This window comes from Arachis hypogaea, chromosome 4 (assembly GCF_003086295.3).
Source record: "Arachis hypogaea cultivar Tifrunner chromosome 4, arahy.Tifrunner.gnm2.J5K5, whole genome shotgun sequence".
In the NCBI taxonomy this organism is placed as follows: domain Eukaryota; kingdom Viridiplantae; phylum Streptophyta; class Magnoliopsida; order Fabales; family Fabaceae; genus Arachis; species Arachis hypogaea.
In genome coordinates, this window is record NC_092039.1 from 61,274,553 (window position 1) to 61,292,308 (window position 17,756).

At 39.4% G+C, this 17,756-nt stretch overlaps 1 non-coding gene across 1 annotated transcript; it reads left to right on the forward strand.

The window, feature by feature from the left end:
- Positions 1-16,914: 16,914 nt before the first annotated feature.
- Positions 16,915-17,022, forward strand: LOC112799182 (small nucleolar RNA R71). Its single transcript, XR_003200759.1, has one exon. It is a non-coding gene; the product is annotated as a small nucleolar RNA R71 (small nucleolar RNA).
- Positions 17,023-17,756: the final 734 nt, after the last annotated feature.

A 17,756-nucleotide genomic window follows, 5' to 3' on the forward strand; every position in this document is an offset into this window, starting at 1 on the left:
TTTTCCACACATCAAGTTTTTGGCGCCGTTGCCGGGGATTGAAATAGATTGACAATGATTAAGTGAAGTGGAGGTCTAGATTAAGCACTTTTTCTTTTCTGTTTCTTTAAGTTTTACTAACACACTAACTGTTTGAATTTTTGCTTAAACTAACTAAAATTTCATTCTAGCGATAGATTGAAGTTTCACTGGTTTTTTTGGATCTGTGTGTATATTGTTGTGTGTTTGTATGTCAGGTACAGGAAGATCTTCCCCTATCCTCTCTGAAATTGACCAAAGAACTCTTCGAAGAATAAGAAGAGCTGAAAGAGGGAAGAACGTTATTGGAAAGGAAGAATCTGAGGAGTAATTCCAAGAGATGGAAGGAGATCCATCAAATCCCAATCAACCAGAAGGAAGAGCCAACAATAACCCACAACAAAGAAGAGTATTAGCTTCCTACACATTTGCAAATGCTAGACACTGTGGGAGTAGCATTCTTACTCCTAATGTTAATGCAAACAACTTTGAACTAAAGCCACAACTCATCACTTTAGTCCAAAACAACTGCTCTTTTGGAAGAGGACCATTGGAGGACCTGAACCAACATCTATCCACTTTCCTAAGGATTTGTGACACTGTCAAAACCAATGGTGTGCCTCCTGACAGCTACAAGTTACTGCTCTTTCCATTCTCTCTCAGGAACAAAGCCACTCAATGGTTAGAAATATTTCCAAAGGAGAGCATCAACACTTGGGATGATTTGGTGAGCAAGTTTCTTGCCAAATTTTATCTCCCTCAAAGGATCATAAAATTAAAAACTGAGGTGCAGACATTCACTCAAATGGAGGCTAAAAATTTATATAAAGCATGGGAAAGATATAAGGCACTGCTGAGGTAATGTCCACCAGAGATGTTCACTGAGTGGGACAAGCTGCAGAACTTCTATGAGGGACTTACTCTGAAGGCTCAAGAAGCACTTGATCATTCAGCCGGAGGCTCATTACAACTCATGAAAACTACAGAGGAAGCTCAAAATCTCATTGATATGGTGGCTAACAACCAATATTTCTTTGCTCACCAAAGGCAACGCCAACCATCACAAAGGAGAGGAGTAATGGAATTGGAAGGAGTGGATTCAATCTTAGCTCAAAACAAAATGATGCAGCAGCAGATTCAGCAACAATTTGAGCAAATGGCCAAAAGAATTGATGGCCTGCAAGTTGCATCAGTGAGTGCCACAAGCCAACCATCAACTACTTGGGGGCAAAATGAAGAAATTCAAGAGGAGCAATAGAAAGAGCAAGTCCAATACATGCACAACCAAAATCCTGGAACAAATGAAGTCTATGGTGATACTTACAATCCCTCTTGGAAAAACCATCCCAACCTCAGATGGGGAGACAACCACAATCAAGCTCAGCAGCCATGGCAAAGGAACTCAACTCAAAACAATTGGAAAAACACAAACCACAATAACCAGCCAAACACTAACCAAAACACATACAGAAAACCACAAAACACTTATCCCAACTCTAACCATTATCCACCCAGTAACCACCCAACTAACCAAAACACCTATCATCATCCATCAACACCCCAAAACCAACTAATCTCACAAGACTCTCAAAGGATCACTAATCTAGAGATGCTCATGGAGAAGATGATGAAGAACCAAGAATTGACAACAAAGAACCAAGAAGCTTCCATGAAGAGCCTAGAAAGGCAGATTGGGCAAATCTCCAAGCAGATTTCTGTTGAAAAACCATCAAGCTCACTACCAAGTGACACCATTCCTAATCCAAAAGAGGAGTGCAAGGCAATATAGTTGAGGAGTGGAAAAATCCTGCCAAAAGATGAAGAAGCCACCAAGAAGCCCAAGGAAAGTGACAAGAAACAAGTCGAAAAAGAGGCAGCCAATGATGAAGATGCAACAGCAAGCAATCACCCTCAGACTCAACCTCAAGAAAAAGAAAATAGACCACAAAATCTGAAGAAGGGAAAGCAGATCATGGAAGAACCAAATCCAAGACAACATCAAGTAGAGAAAAGCTTGACACCTCCACTGCCTTATCCCCAAAGATTCCACAAAGAGACTAAGGACCAACACTTTTCTAAATTCCTAGAGACTTTCAAGAAGCTGGAAATCAACATACCTTTGGCTGAGGCGTTGGAGCAAATGCCTCTGTATGCCAAGTTCTTAAAGGAGCTCATCAATAAGAAAAGGAGTTGGAATGAGAAGGAGACTGTAATGCTCAGTGAAGAATGCATTGCACTAATCAGAAAAGGACTTCCTCCCAAGCTTGAATATCCTGGAGGTTTCTTCCTACCTTGCACTATTGGAAGTCTATTCATCAACAAGGGGATGTGTGACTTAGGAGCAAGTATAAATCTAATTCCATCTTCTTTAGTGAAAAAGCTTGGCATAGGAGAGGTGAAACCAATATAGATGTCCTTGGAATTGGTAGACCAATCAGTAGTATATCCTAAAGGGTTGATTAAAAACCTTTTAGTTAAGGTTGACAAGTTCATCTTTCCAGCAGACTTTGTGATCCTAGATGCAGCAGAGAATGAGAATGACTCCATAATACTTGGTCGACCATTTTTGGCCACTGCTAGAGCCATTGTAGATATAGAGCAGGGAGATCTAACCCTCAGGATGCATGAAGAAAGTATCACCCTGAAAGTATTTCCAGAATCACAAAGTAAAGAAGAAACAAGCAAGACAAGTAGTAACTTTCTTCCAGGGCAAGCAACCAACAACACAGTAGAACAGAAAAATGAGCAGGTGCAAGAAGGAGAAGGAATTCAAAAAGAAGTAGAGATAATAAACAAAAAGGGAGGTATCACAACCCAAGTCACTGCCAAGGGAGAAAGATCAACAAGAAAGAAAAAGATGAAGAACAAGAAGAAGGCTTACAAAGGGTGGAAGAATAAGAAAATCCCAACTGAGGGATTTTCCAAAGGTGACAAGGTGCAACTAGTGTATCAACAGTTGGGAACAGAAGATCATTACACTGTCAACCAAGTACTCTCTCTTGAGCACATTGAAATTGAGCATCAAGGCACACAGAGAAAGCTTACAGTGAGAGGGGACAAGTTGAGACATCACCAGCATCAACCACCTTAAAGGGGGTTCAATGTCAAGCTAGTGACAATAAAAGAGCGCTTCATGGGAGGCAAACCATGATTTAAGATTTTTGTCTTTTCTTTTATCCAATAAGCTATGACTTCCTGAGTATGATTTTGAACTTTCATATTTGATAAATGCATACATTGTTTTAGAGCATAAGTCAGACTTCTAAGTTTGGTGTTCCTTAAGGCGCACCCAATATTTGCTTTTCAAAAGAAAGGGGGCTATTCTTAGAACATATGAAAAATCATTTTGATGAAGCATATGACCAAACACTAAGTTTGGTGTCTGCATATGTAACAATGTTCAGCAGGTCATTTCCTATTCATGGAATCAAAACCATACAGAAAGGGATCATGCATTATTATTTTTTTTTTGAAATATAAAATACGTCAATTGTGAAGAATGGTTTGCATTGCTAAGCCATCCCCTCAATAAGAGATAAGTTTGGTGTTTACCAACTTTTAGTATCTCTAATTAAGGGACACAATTGATCACAAAAAAAATAGTAATAATAAACAAAACAAAACAACCTTCTTCTTTATTGCAAATCACTTGCCAACGTCTATATTAATGTTCTAAGGCTAGCTGTTTAGGTTTATTTAGGAGGAAGAGATTGTGACAAATGCAAGGAGGGGCCACGGCTAGGACAAGCTAAGTGAGGAATAGTCACATGTGCCTAGAGAAATGCGCTCCTTGGGAAGCAAAATTTGCATGCATGCATCATCGAACTCCTAAATGCATGCAACCAATGAGAAGAGAATCCTCGTCAAAGCCTCAACAAGGCATGCAGACCGTTCAATCCATAAACCTTCTGTATGATCAACTCAATCTCAACCCTTCATGAGCACTAACAAACTCCTTCCTCATTCATTATGGTTTTGTTAGAAAGTTTGAAGAATTTGCCTATAAATAGCCGTTAGCACTAAATGGCTTACACATTCATACAAACCACTTTCACTTGTAAACCATAATCTCCTCTACTCCCGAAACTAAAACCAACAATTCTTTTCTCTTGCACAACAAAACCTAGCATCATCCCAAACACAACACATTCTTTTCTTATTTCCATTTTTCCCTCATTTTCACTTCAAATCTAATGGCCTCCTCAAGTTTAAAAAGAAGGCCAGGAAAGGAACCAATGGTGACCGAGCCTCCATCATATGATACAAGAAAATTTAGATCCCAGTTCCATGAAGGGAAATATCATAGATTCATGAAGACAAAGAATGTTATCTATGAGAAGGGCCTTGAGTTGAAGGACGGGGAATACCCCATCATGAGGCAAATCACTAAAGAAAGAAGGTGGGAACTTTTATGTGCTCCTCTTGTTGACATCAATGCAGTCATGATCAGGGAGTTCTATGCAAATGCTGTAAAAGAGAACAAAGATAGTGTCCCCTACACAAGTTATGTCAGAGGAGTTGAAGTGAATTTCAGTCCGTCAGCCATCACTAGAGCCCTAAAGTTGAGAACCATAACGTATGCAGAGCCTAGTTATGAGACCAGATTGCAGATGGAAAACAATCCTGATGAGATCTTGCAAGGGTTATGTGTGGAAAATACAGATTGGGAAAGAGATTCAAAAGGAGTTCCAAGCCACTTGAGGAGAATAAATCTTACTCCTGTGGCCAAAGGATGGTATGAGATAGTAAGAAGGTCTATCCTCCCTACTGGAAACGCTTCTTGGGTCACAATCAAATGAGCACTCTTGACATACTGCATCTTACATGGAGGTGAAGTCAACCTCGCACAACTCATAGCCGACAGTATTCAAGAGATGGCTAACAGCACAAGTAAATCAAGTGGTCTTGGACATCCAAGTACCATCCTTAGGCTATGCAACAAAGCTGGAGTGATCTTTGAAGATGAGGACACAGAAAAAGTGAAAAAGGGAAAAGGAATCACCAAGAAGAGTATGGAAGGAATGAATGAAGAAGATGATCAAGAGGGGGTGGCAGCTCCCAGACAAAGGAGATCACAAAGAGAGGAAGGACGAAATCAAGCTCATAGTGCCATAGACATGAGCCAGCTACAAAGAACAATTAAAGAGCTATCTCAGCAACTCATGCAAGCTCAACAAGACCAAAATCAGGGGCACCAAGAGCAATATCTAGAGCCCCATCTAGGGTTTAGGGAGCAATATTTGAGGGATAAAGAGGAACGAGAAGCTTGGCAGCGTCAAATGGAGGAGAAGCAAGAGAGATGGCAATAACAAATGATGACTCAGCAGCAAGAATTTCAAGCACAGATTCTTGAAGGACAAAAAGAGCAATACAAAGAATTCAAAGAATCATATGATAAGCTGTATTTTAGTAAAGTTAAAGCAGGGGAATATAGTCACAACCTGTATCAATGGAAGAATATTCATCACACTATGGAAGAAATTAGATATGTGCAAAGAATGGAGAGTGATGAAAACATACAAGCAAGGTTGGAGTATTTAACCCAAAATTTGCCAACACTCAATCCACAGATCAAGCCATTTGAGCAATGCCCTGAATTTGAAGCCAATCAAAAAGCAAGGTCTCATCATTAGACGGAGTTAACACTTAACAGATTGGAAGAAGTTGGACTCTTAGGGCTCTTAGATTCTGTCTGGGATAGAAGCTGCCCTGGTGAAGAAGTCCGAGACTACTCCAAGTTAGGAAAGAGAAAGAAGAAAAAGGGAGAATCAAGCAGCAGCCACAATCATTAGAAGGTGGCAAAGTTCTTTCATACTTCTTCCTTCATACCCTTAATAAGGAGATGCATGTCTGAAACATGATATGCCTCCATTGTTCATTTCTTTTACTTCGTGCATCGTTTTTATTTTATTTTTCTTTGTCACTTAATAAGTAGCTAGAGAAATGCTAAATCTGAATTTTGCTTGTCATCCATCACCTAGCTGAATTTTGTTATGTTTCCCATATGCTTGAATAAAAGAGAATTGTTTGAATTGGAAAGTAAATATCCAATGTTGCATAAGTTAGAATGGAAGTTAATGGTGGTGTATGTGTTTGATTAAATGCATAACTCATGAAATAATTGCTGCATAGTATCATTTTCATTAAAGTGTGAGCTAGCTTGCTGTTATAAAAGTTCCTATCAATAAAGAAAAAAAACCCTTGAGAATAAAACAAAATGATACAGAAAGAAAAGGAAGAAGAAAAAGCCAATATGGCAAGAAAAACAAAGAATAAAGGCTGGACACCAATAGCTTGGACCCTAGGACACATGCCTGTGGTGTTCTTGTACTAGGATATGCTTGGATAAGTAAATTCTGAGGGGTATTTCAAAACCCGGCCACTTAGATCAACTGATTTGGGATGGCCAATTGAAATTCCACAATAAAGAGCAACTTAGATACAGAACATTTAGTTATCCAAAGAGATGCTGGGCATCAATGATCCTAGGAGGAAATAGTGAGCCATGTGTCTATGGTGGAAAGATGTTGAGTAAAAAAAAAAATAAAGCCAAAGGCTACTACTGCAACAGTAGACACCAAGCTTCCAAAAGAATAATAAGCTTGTTGAGCAACATAAGAAAAGAAAAGTTAGCAAGGGAGTAATTAAAGAGTAAACCTTATAACAGCAAGTTTAGTAAGCCTTTGAGAAAAGGTGTATATTATGTAACAGCAAACAATAACTTGGGTTGTCATTGTCTGCATAAAAACTCCATAAATCAAGTTCTGCTACATGCCTAATAAGGATATAATTGCTCTCCTTGTTCATTTCATTTTCTCTTAGTTTTGATGCTTGCTTGGGGACAAGCAAGATTTAAGTTTGGTGTTGTGATGACAAGTCATCATATACCCATTTTTCAAGCTAATTTCACTTGTTTTATTAGTCTTTATGCACTTTCTTGCATCTCAAGTAAGTGATTTGGAATGAAAATGCATAACTTCTTTGAATCAAACAACTACCATTAAATTGATGCTAAATCATGAGGTTTGAGCAAGAATTAATTGATTTTTAATGAATTATAAACCTTGTGAATTTAGAGATACTTTGAGTGGTTGTTTTGGTTTCTTATAGGTGAAGAAAGAAAGAAAAAAAGGAAAAACGTGGCTTAAGAAAGCGTGGCCCAAGGAGAAAAGAGTGTGGCGCATGGAAGGGAGGAAGCAAACATTGCCCTCCACAAGGGCACATGCCCTCCAGGAGGGCAACATAATGAAACAAGCTCTGAGAAGAAACACTGCCCTGCCCACAACAAGGGCGAAGCACAATTTGATGCCAAGGACCAAAGGGAACAAAAATTCTGCCCTACCCTCCTCAAGAGCAATATCGGGCTCCAATCAAGAATAATTCAAAGAAAAAGCTTACCAATGCTTGCCACAAGGATTGAACTCGGCACCATGAGGAAGCAAGGAACTAGGCCTTACTTTGGTGCCAAGAAAACCAAGAAAAAGAAGTAGCGTGTGCATCCACCGAGTTTCGAACGCGGAGCTTCACTTTTGGAAACATTGCCCTGCCCTCCGCAAGGGCAGGGCAGCATTTTGTGGTGCACAGCCAGCACGCACGCATGGGCAGAATCTGGCGCACCAAGGGGGTCTCAGCAGCAGCAGCAGCACGCACGGGCAGCAAAATCTGGCACACCAAAAAACTCTGCCCTGCCCTCCACAAGGGCAGGGCAGCATCCTGTAGCACCACACGCACCAAGCAACATGCACCAAGGGCCGCACGCACCATTTTCTGCCCTGCCCTCCACAAGGGCAGGGCAGCCTCCTGGAAGCAATTTTTCATGGGCTAAAAATTGAATCAAAAATCCAATTTAATACATTTCTTCACCAAATCAAAAGCCCATTCAAATCCCAAGATCCAAGAATAGAAAGTGTATAAATAGGAGATAGTTTGATGTAATTAGGACCTTTCTTTTGAGCTTTGAACTTTTACTTTACTTTGAAACTTTTGAACCTTCTTTTGAGTTTTGAATTCTGAGACTTCACTGAGAGCTAGGAACTGAGATTTCAGAGAATTGGGGAGGATAATTGATCTCTCTTCTTCCTCGTTCTTGCTTGAGCATTTTTACTTTTCTTGTTTGAGTCTTGGGTGTGATGAATTGAGGAAATTCTGTCTCAATCTCCATTCAAGATCTCTTTAATTTCTCTTCTGCATAATTTAGTTCAATTTCATTTCCTTTACTGCTTCTTCTTTAATTTCTTGTTAATTGCTTTGTGAACTTGGATCTGGGAAGGCAATTGAGATCTAGACTCTGCTGTCTAGTCTCTGGAGCCCTGAGATCCCATTTTCCTTTTGGGTTCTTCTGTGAATCCCTGCTGCAAATAAATTTCCATTTCTGTTTGAGATCTAGTCTATTTCAATTCATCTCTTGTTTAGTTAATTGTTGCAATTTAATTTTCCTTGTTTGAATTCTGAACTCCCAATCCTCAAATCCCTTTTTCATTAAAGCAATTTATATTTCTTGCACTTTAAGTTACTGCAATTTACATTTCTTGCACTTTAAGTTTCAGTCATTTAATTTCTTGTTCTTTAAGATTTAGCATCTTTTACTTTTCTGCTCTTTAATTTACTGAAATTCTCCCCTCTCCCATTACATTCCAAGCAATTTAGTTTCTGTTAATGATAAACCACTCAACCACTACTTGATTCGCTTGACTAAATCAACCACTAAACTAAAATTGCTCAATCCTTCAATCCCTGTGGGATCGACCTCACTCCCGTGAGTTTTATTACTTGATGCGACCCGGTATACTTGCCGGTGAGTTTTGTGTTGGATCGTTTTCCACACATCACTTGGTATTCACAAAATTAAGCATGAAGAACTCAAAACCAAGTAATGAATTGTAACCTCAACAAGAAAATCCAACAATGAATATCAAAAATAGTTGTGCTAAAATAGCATTCAATTAATAATAAGCAGCAATGAATAGCAACCAAATTAATAATCCAACACTTATAATGAAAAAGAGAAAATGAAATGAGCTCTTAACTAACTAAACAACTACTAACTAACTAAAGAAATGGTTATAGTTGGTGTTTGGAAGTGTTGGATGAGGTGTAAGAGAAGAGAAGAGGGAAGGAGAAGGAAAGAAATGGAAAGGAGATGAGAAAAGAAGTGTGAAGAAAGAAGGCTATCCACGCGTACACGTCATGTATGTGTACGCATCGCCATGCGACTTTATATTCCACGCGTGCGCGTCTGCTGCGCATGCACGTCGATGAGTGCATCCCAAATCCTTAATTTTCCATGATTTCTTGCATGCTTTTCTTCTTCATTTCTTTGATCTATTCCTAGTCGTTCCATCCTGAATGAATTTTTGATGGTATAGAATTTCACAAATGAATTCTCGTTGCAAGTATAGTTTCTAAACCAACAAAGAATCCTTTCATACATATATTTGGTTGTCACAAGTAACAAACCCCTATAAAAATAAACCTAAGTATTCAAACCTCAGGTCGTCTCTCAAAGGAATTGCAGGGAACTGTTCTTGCTATTGGTTATGAGATGTATATTTTGGGGTTTTGAATAAGGAATAAGAATAGTAAATGGCAAGAAAGTAAATGAACTCAAATGTAAAAGGCTCTTGGCAAGGTATGAGAACTTGAAGTCCTATCCTCATTATCTTCATCAATTGTGAGAACAATTGTTCATTGCTCCCACTTAGTCAACCTCTAACTATGAAGGAATGTCAAGTGGATAAATCAATTTGATTCCTCAAGTCCTAGTCAACTCCTAAGGAAAGACTAGCTTTAGTGGAATTCAAATCAACTAGAAACTTCCAATTATCAATCAACAAAAGCGCATTAGATAACTCAAGAATCTCCAATTACTCAACCGAAGCCAAGAGGAGAAAAATCTAGCTCATAACTAAAAGAAGCATTTCAACAAAAACATAGAAGGAAAAAAAAGTAAACATCACAAATTGCAAGAATTAAAGAGAGATCTAACTACAAAGGCAAGAAAGCAATAATGGAAGACCAAACCAAACATGAAAAGACATGGAAATCACAAATTGCATTAAAAAGAAATGTAGATCTACAAGAGAATTCATAAACTACAACTAACAATACAAGGGAAGTAGAATGCTACAACTACAAGAGAGTAATTGAGGATGAAAAAGGAAAATTAAAGCAAGAGAAAAGAAGTAGATCTAGATCTAAACCTAATCCTAATTCTAGAGAGAAGAAAGAGCTTCTCTCTCTAGAAACTAACTCTAACTACTTCTAAAACTACTTAGTGACTAATTGGTAAAAAGTGTGTTGATCCCCTTCTAATCCTTGGGTTTAATAGCTTCAGAAGTGAGTTGGATTTGGGCCTGGGAAGCCCAGAATTTGCCCCAAGCGGATTCACTTTAATGAGGTCACGTGCGAACATCGACGCGTACGCGTCGCTTGGCGATTTTCAATCCACGCGTACGCGTCATGTATGTGTACTGGTGCATGAAATTGTGATCACACTTTTCATAACTCCGCACAACTAACCAGCAAGTGCACTGGGTCGTCCAAGTAATACCTTACGTTAGTAAGGGTTGATCCCACGGTGATTGCCGGCTTGAAGCAAGCTATGGTTATCCTGTAACTCTTAGTCAGGAGTTTAATAATAAAAAGTGTTTTGTTTGCAAAAGGTAAAAGAACATGAAATGAATGATACTTGTTATTCAGTAATGGAGAACAGGTTGGGGTTTCGAAGATGCTCTGCCCTCTGAATTTCTGCTTTCCTACTATCTTCTTCTCCAAACACGCGTGGCTCCTTCTATGGCAAGCTATTTGTTGGTGGATCACCGTTGTCAATGGCTACCATCCGTCCTCTTAATGAAAATGGTCCAGCTATAGTTCCTGTAGGGCGAATCATTTGTCGTTTCTCACTTGTGTCGGAATAGGATACATTTATCCTTTGGCATATTGTCACTGCTGGTGCACGAAATTTTGATCTCAATGGCGCCAACAACTTGGTATAAAGAATTGTAATATCACTATTCTTCACTACTTCGCACAACTAACCAGCAAGGGCACTGGGTCGTCCAAGTAATAAACCTTACCTGAGTAAGGGTCGATCCTACGGAGATTGTCGGCTTCAAGCAAGCTATGGTCACCTTGTAAATCTCAGTCAGGCGGATTAAAATAGTCATAGAGTTTTGATAATTAAAATATAAATAAAACGTAAAATAAAGATAGAGATACTTATGTAAATCATTGTTGGGAATTTCAGATAAGTGTACGGAGATGCCTTATTCCTTTTGAATCTCTGCTTTCCTACTGCCTTCTTCCAATCCTTCATACTCCTTTCTATGGCAAGCTGTATGTTGGGTGTCACCGTTGTCAATGGCTACTTTCCATCCTCTCAGTGAAAATGGTCCTCTACGTTTTCTGTACGGCTAATCAATTGTCGGATTGCTCGTCTCGGATGAAAAATAGCATGCACAGATATCGTATGGCTAATCAGCTGTTGGTTCTTGATCGTGTAGGAATAGGATTTACCATCCTTTTGCGTCTGTCACCATGCCCTACAGTCGCGAGTTTGAAGCTCGTCACAGTCATCCTATCCCAGATCCTACTCGGAATACCATAGACAAGGTTTAGACTTTCTGGATCTCAAGAATGCTGCCAATTGATTCTAACTCGAGGAACAGCAGAGCTCCACACCTTAATCTATGGTGTGTAGAAACTCCACCGTTGAAAATACATAAGAACAAGGTCTAGATATGGCCGTGAGGCCAGCTCCCAATGTCTAAGATCACATAAACTGATCAAAGATAGATACCAAGATTCCAAGATGAAAATACAATAGTAAAAAGTTCTATTTATAATGAAACTAGCTACTAGGGTTTACAGAAATAGGTAAATGATGCAGAAATCCACTTTTGGGCCCACTTGGTATGTGATTGTGATGAGAATTGAAGCTTTCATGTGTAGAGGTCTTTCTTGGAGTTAAACACCAGCTTTGATGCCAGTTTGGGCATTTAACTTCAATTTTTATGCCAGTTCTGGCATTTTGACGCCAGAAAAGGGCAGAGAGCTGGCGTTTTGACGCCATTTTATATCATCAAAACTCGCGCAAAGTATAAACTATTATATATTTCTGGAAAGCCCTGGATGTCTACTTTCCAACGCAATTGAAAGCGCACCATTTGGAGTTCTGTAGCTCCAGAAAATCCACTTCGAGTGCAGGGAGGTCAGAATCCAACAGCATCAGTAGTCCTTTGTCAGCCTCTGAATCAGATTTTTTCTCAGGTCTCTCAATTTTTGCCAGAAAATACCTGAAATCACAGAAAAACACACAAACTCTTAGTAAAGTCCAAAAATGTGTATTTTTCTTCAAAACTAATAAAAGTATACTAAAAACTAACTAAATCATACTAAAAACTATATAAAAACAATGCCAAAAAGCGTATAAATTATCCGCTCATCACAACACCAAAGTTAGATTGTTGATTGTCCCCAAGCAACTGACAACAAAATAGGATAAAAAGAAGAGAATATACAATGAATCCCACAGTATCAATGAAACTTAGTTCTAATTAGATGAGTGGGGCTTGTAGCTTTTTGCTTCTGAATAGTTTTGGCATCTCACTTTTTCCTTTAAAATTCAGAATGATTGGCATCTATAGGAACTTAGAATTTTAGATAGTTTTATTAATTCTCCTAGTTCAGTATGTTGATTCTTGAACACAGCTACTTTATGAGTATTGGCCGTGACCCTAAGCACTTTATTTTCCAGTATTACCACCGAATACATAAATGCGACAGACACATAACTGTGTGAACCTTTTCAGATTGTGACAGACACATGCAGTCTCAAGCTTTTCACTTGGACCTACATGCCACAAGTGCATGGTTAGGGACAGCTTGATTTAGCCACTTAGGCCTGGATTTTATTTCCTTGGGCCCTCCTATCCATTAATGCTCAATGTCTTGGATCCTTTTTACCCTTGCCTTTTGGTTTAAAGGGCTATTGGCTTTTTCTGCTTGCTTTTTTTTCTTTTTCTTTCTCTCTTTTTTTTGCCCCCTTTTTTTCACTGCTTTTTCTTGCTTCAAGAATCAATTCCATGATTTTTCATATTATCAATGACATTTCTCTTTGTTCATCATTCTTTCAAGAGCCAATAACTTTAACATTCATAAACAACAAGATAAAAAATATGCATTGTTCAAGCATTCATTTAGAGAACAAAAAGTATTGCCACCACATCAAAATAATTAAACTAATTTCAAGATAAAATTTGAAATCCAAGTACTTCTTATTCTTTTGTAATTAAGCACAATTTTCATTTAAGAGAGGTGAAGGATTCATGGGGTTATTCATAGCTTTAAGGCATAGACACAAACATAGATAAAACATACAGCATAAAGCCGAAAACAGAAAATAAATAGACAAGGAGATTAAGGAATGAATCCACCTTAGTGAGGGTGGTGTCTTCCTCCTCTTGAAGAACCAATGGTGCTCATGAGCTCCTCTATGTTTCTTTCTTGCCTTTGTTGCTCCTCCCTCATAGCTCTTTAATCTTCTCTAATCTCATGGAGAATGATGGAGTGCTCTTGGTGTTCCACCCTTAATTGGTCCATGTTGCCAAAGGTGAGGACTTGTCAGCCACCTTGTAGAGTTCTAGAGGTATGATTTCATGAACTTCTACTTCCTCTCCAATCATGATACTATAGATCATGCTAGCCCGATCCACAGTTACCTCAGATCGGTTGCTAGTGGGAATGATAGAGCGTTGGATGAACTCCAACCATCCTCTAGCCACAGGCTTAAGATCCGGTCTTCTCAATTAACCGGGTTGCCTCTTGAGTCTCTTTTCCATTGAGCTCCTTCAACACATATGTCCATAAGGACTTGGTCCAACCTTTGATCAAAGTTGACCCTTCTAGTGTAGGGGCGTGCATCTTCTTGCATCATAGGCAAGTTGAATGCCAACCTTACATTTTTCGGACTGAAATCTAAGTATTTTCCCCAAACCATTGTAAGATAATTCTTTGGGTTCGAGTTCATACTTTGATCATGGTTCCTAGTGATCCATGCGTTTGCATAGAACTCTTGAACCATTAAGATTCTGACTTGTTGAATGGGGTTGGTCAGAACTTCCCAACCTCTTCTTTGAATCTCAAGTCAAATTTCCAGAAACTCATTTTTCTTGAGCATGAAAGGGACCTCAGGGATCACCTTCTTCTTGGCCACAACTTCATAGAAGTGGTCTTGATGGGCTTTTGAGATGAATCTCTCCATCTCCCATGACTCAGAGGTGGAAGCTTTTGTCGTCCATTTCCTCTTTCTAGAGGTTTCTTCGGCCTTAGGTGCCATCAGTGGTTATGGAAAAACAAAAAAGCTATGCTTTTACCACACTAAACTTAGAATGTTGCTCGTCATTGAGCAAGAGAAGAGAAAGAATAGAAGAAGAAGAAGAAGATTTGGAGGAGAAGGAGAGAGATGTGTATTCGGCCAAGGGGGAAAGGAGAGGGTTGTGTTGTGTGAGAATGAAGAAGGATGGAGGGGTTTATATAGTGGAATGAAAGGGGTTTGGTTCGGCCATTTAGGGTGGGTTTGGGTGGGAAAGAGATTTTAAATTTTGAAGGTATGTGGGGTTTATGGGGAAGAGAGGATGGATGTGAGTGGTGAAGAGGTGATGAGGATCTGAGGTGATCTTGTGGGGTCTACAGATCCTGAGGTGTCAAGGTTTTATCATCCCTGCACCAATTAGGCGTGTAAAACGCTCTCTGCATGCAATCCTGGCGTTTAACGCCGATTGATGCTTTTTCTGGCATTAAACGCCTGCTCTATGCTTGTTTTGGGCGTTCAACGCCAGTCTACAGCATGTTTCTGGCGTCTAACGCCAGCTCTCCTCAGGATGTAATCCTGGCATTTAAATGCCAGGATGCTGCTTGTTTCTGGCGTTCAATGCCAGATTCATGTTCTGTTCTGGCGTTGAACGCCAGCTAGATGCTCCTTACTGGCGTTTAAATGCCAGTAAGTTCTTCCTCCAGGGTGTGCTGTTTCCTTTGCTATTTTTGATTCTGTTTTTAATTTTAGTATTTGTTTTGTGACTCCACATGATCATGAACCTAATAAAACATAAAAGAATAATAAAAATATAGATAAATAAAAATTGGGTTGCCTCCCAGTAAGCACTTCTTTAACATCAATAGCTTGACAGTGAGCTCTCATGGAGCTTCACAGATTTTCAGAGCATTCTTGGGACCTCCCAACACCAAACTTAGAGTTTGAATGTGGGGGTTCGACACCAAACTTAGAGTTTGGTTGTGGCCTACCAACACCAAACTTAGAGTTTGATTGTGGGGGCTTTGTTTGACTCTGTATTGAGAGAAGCTTATCGTGCCTCTTTTCCATGTTTACAGAAGGATACCCTTGGGCCTTAAACACAAGGTAGTCTCCATTCAATTGAGGGACTAATTCTCCTCTGTTAACATCAATCACAGCTCCTGCTGTGGCTAGGAAGGGTCTTCCAAGGATAATGCATTCATCCTCCTCCTTCCCAGTGTCTAAGATTATGAAATCAGCAGGAATGTGTAAAGGCCTTTAACCTTCACTAACACGTCCTCTACCAATCCATAAGCTTGTCTTACTGACTTATCTGCCATCTGTAATGAGAATTTGGCAGCATGTACCTCAAAGATCTCCAGTTTCTCCATAACAGAGAGTGGCATAAGATTTATACCTGACCCCAGGTCACATAGAGCCTTTTCAAAGGTCATGGTGCCCATGGTACAGAATATTAAGAATTTACCAGGATCTTATTTCTTTTGAGATAAAGTTTGCTGAACCCATGCAGCTAGTTTACTAATGAGTAAGGGAGGTGTATATTCCCAAGTCTCATTACCAAACAACTTGCCATTCAGCTTCATGATAGCTCCTAGATATTGAGCAACTTGCTCTCCAGTTACATTTTCATCCCTTTTAGAGGAAGAATATTTTTCAGAGCTCATGAATGGCAGAAGGAGGTTTAATGGAATCTCTGTAGTCTCTATATGAGCCTCAGATTCCTTTAGGTCCTCAATAGGGAACTCCTTCTTGTCTGGGAGACGTCCAATGAGGTCTTCCTTATTGGGATTCACGTCCTCCCCTTCATCTCCAGGTTTGGCCATTTTGATTATGTCAATGGCCTTGTACTCTCTTTTCGGATTATCTTCTGTATTGCTTGGGAGAGTACTAGGAGGAGTTTCAGTGATTTTCTTACTCTGCTGGCCCACTTGTGCCTTCAAATTTTTGATGGAGGACCTTGTTTTACTCATGAAACTTAAAGTGGCCTTAGACATATCAGAGACTATGTTTGTGAAGCTAGAGGGGCTCTGCTCAGAATTCTCTGTCTATTGCTGAGAAGATGATGCAAAAGGCTTGCTATTGCCGAGCCTGTTTCTTCCACCATCATTAAAGCCTTGTTGAGGCTTTTTCTGATCCTTCCATGAGAAATTTGGATGATTTCTCCATGAGGAATTATAGGTGTTCCCATAGGGTTCACCCATGTAATTCACCGCTGCTATTGCAGGGTTCTCAGGATCATAAGCTTCTTCTTTAGAAGATGCCTCTTTAGTACTGTTGGATGCATTTTGCCATCCATTCAGACTTTGAGAAATCATGTTGACTTGCTGAGTCAATATTTTGTTCTAAGCCAATATGGCATTCAGAGCATCAATTTCAAGAACTCCCTTCTTCTGAGGCGTCCCATTACTCACAGAATTCCTCTCAGAAGTGTACATGAACTTGTTATTTGCAACCATGTCAATGAGTTCTTGAGCTTCTGTAGGTGTTTTCTTTAGGTGAATGGATCTAGCTGCAGAATGGTCCAGTGACATCTTAGAGAACTCAGATAGACCATAATAGAATATATCCAAAATGGTGCACTCTGAAAGCATGTTAGAAGGACATCTTTTGGTCATCTGCTTGTATCGTTCCCATGCTTCATAGAGGGATTCACCATCTTTTTGTTTGAAGGTCTGAACATCCTCTCTAAGCTTGCTCAGCTTTTGAGGAGGAAAGAACTTAGCCAAGAAGGTCGTGGCCAGCTTATCCCAAAAGTCCAGGCTATCTTTAGGTTGTGAGTCCAACCATGTTCTAGCTCTGTCTCTTACAGCAAAAGGGAAAATCATGAGCCTGTAGACTTCAGGATCTAATTCATTAGTCTTAACAGTCTCACAGATCTGCAAGAACTCAGTTAAAAACTGATAAGGATCTTCTGATGGAAGTCCATGAAACTTGCAGTTCTGTTGTATTAGAGCAACTAGTTGAGGTTTCAGCTCAAAATTATTTGCTCCAATGGCAGGGATTGAGATGCTTCTTCCATCAAATTTGGAAGTAGGTGTAGTATAATCACCAAGCATCCTCCTTGCATTATTGTTGTTGGGTTCGGCTGCCATATCCTTTTCTTGTTCGAAAATTTCAGTAAGGTTGTCTGTGGATTGTTGTATTTTAGCTTCTCTTAATTTCCTCTTCAGAGTCCTTTCAGGTTCAGGATCAGCTTCAACAAGAATGCCTTTTTCCTTGTTCCTACTCATATGAAAGAGAAGAAAATAAAGAAAATATGGAATCCTCTATGTCACAGTATAGAGATTCCTTTATGTGAGTATAAGAATAAAAGAATAAAGGAAGGAGAAGAGGTAAGAATCCAGAAAATCTATTTCAAGTGCAGGGAGGTCAGATTCCAACAGCATCAGCAGTCCTTTGTCAGCCTCCTTCAGATTTTTGCTCAGGT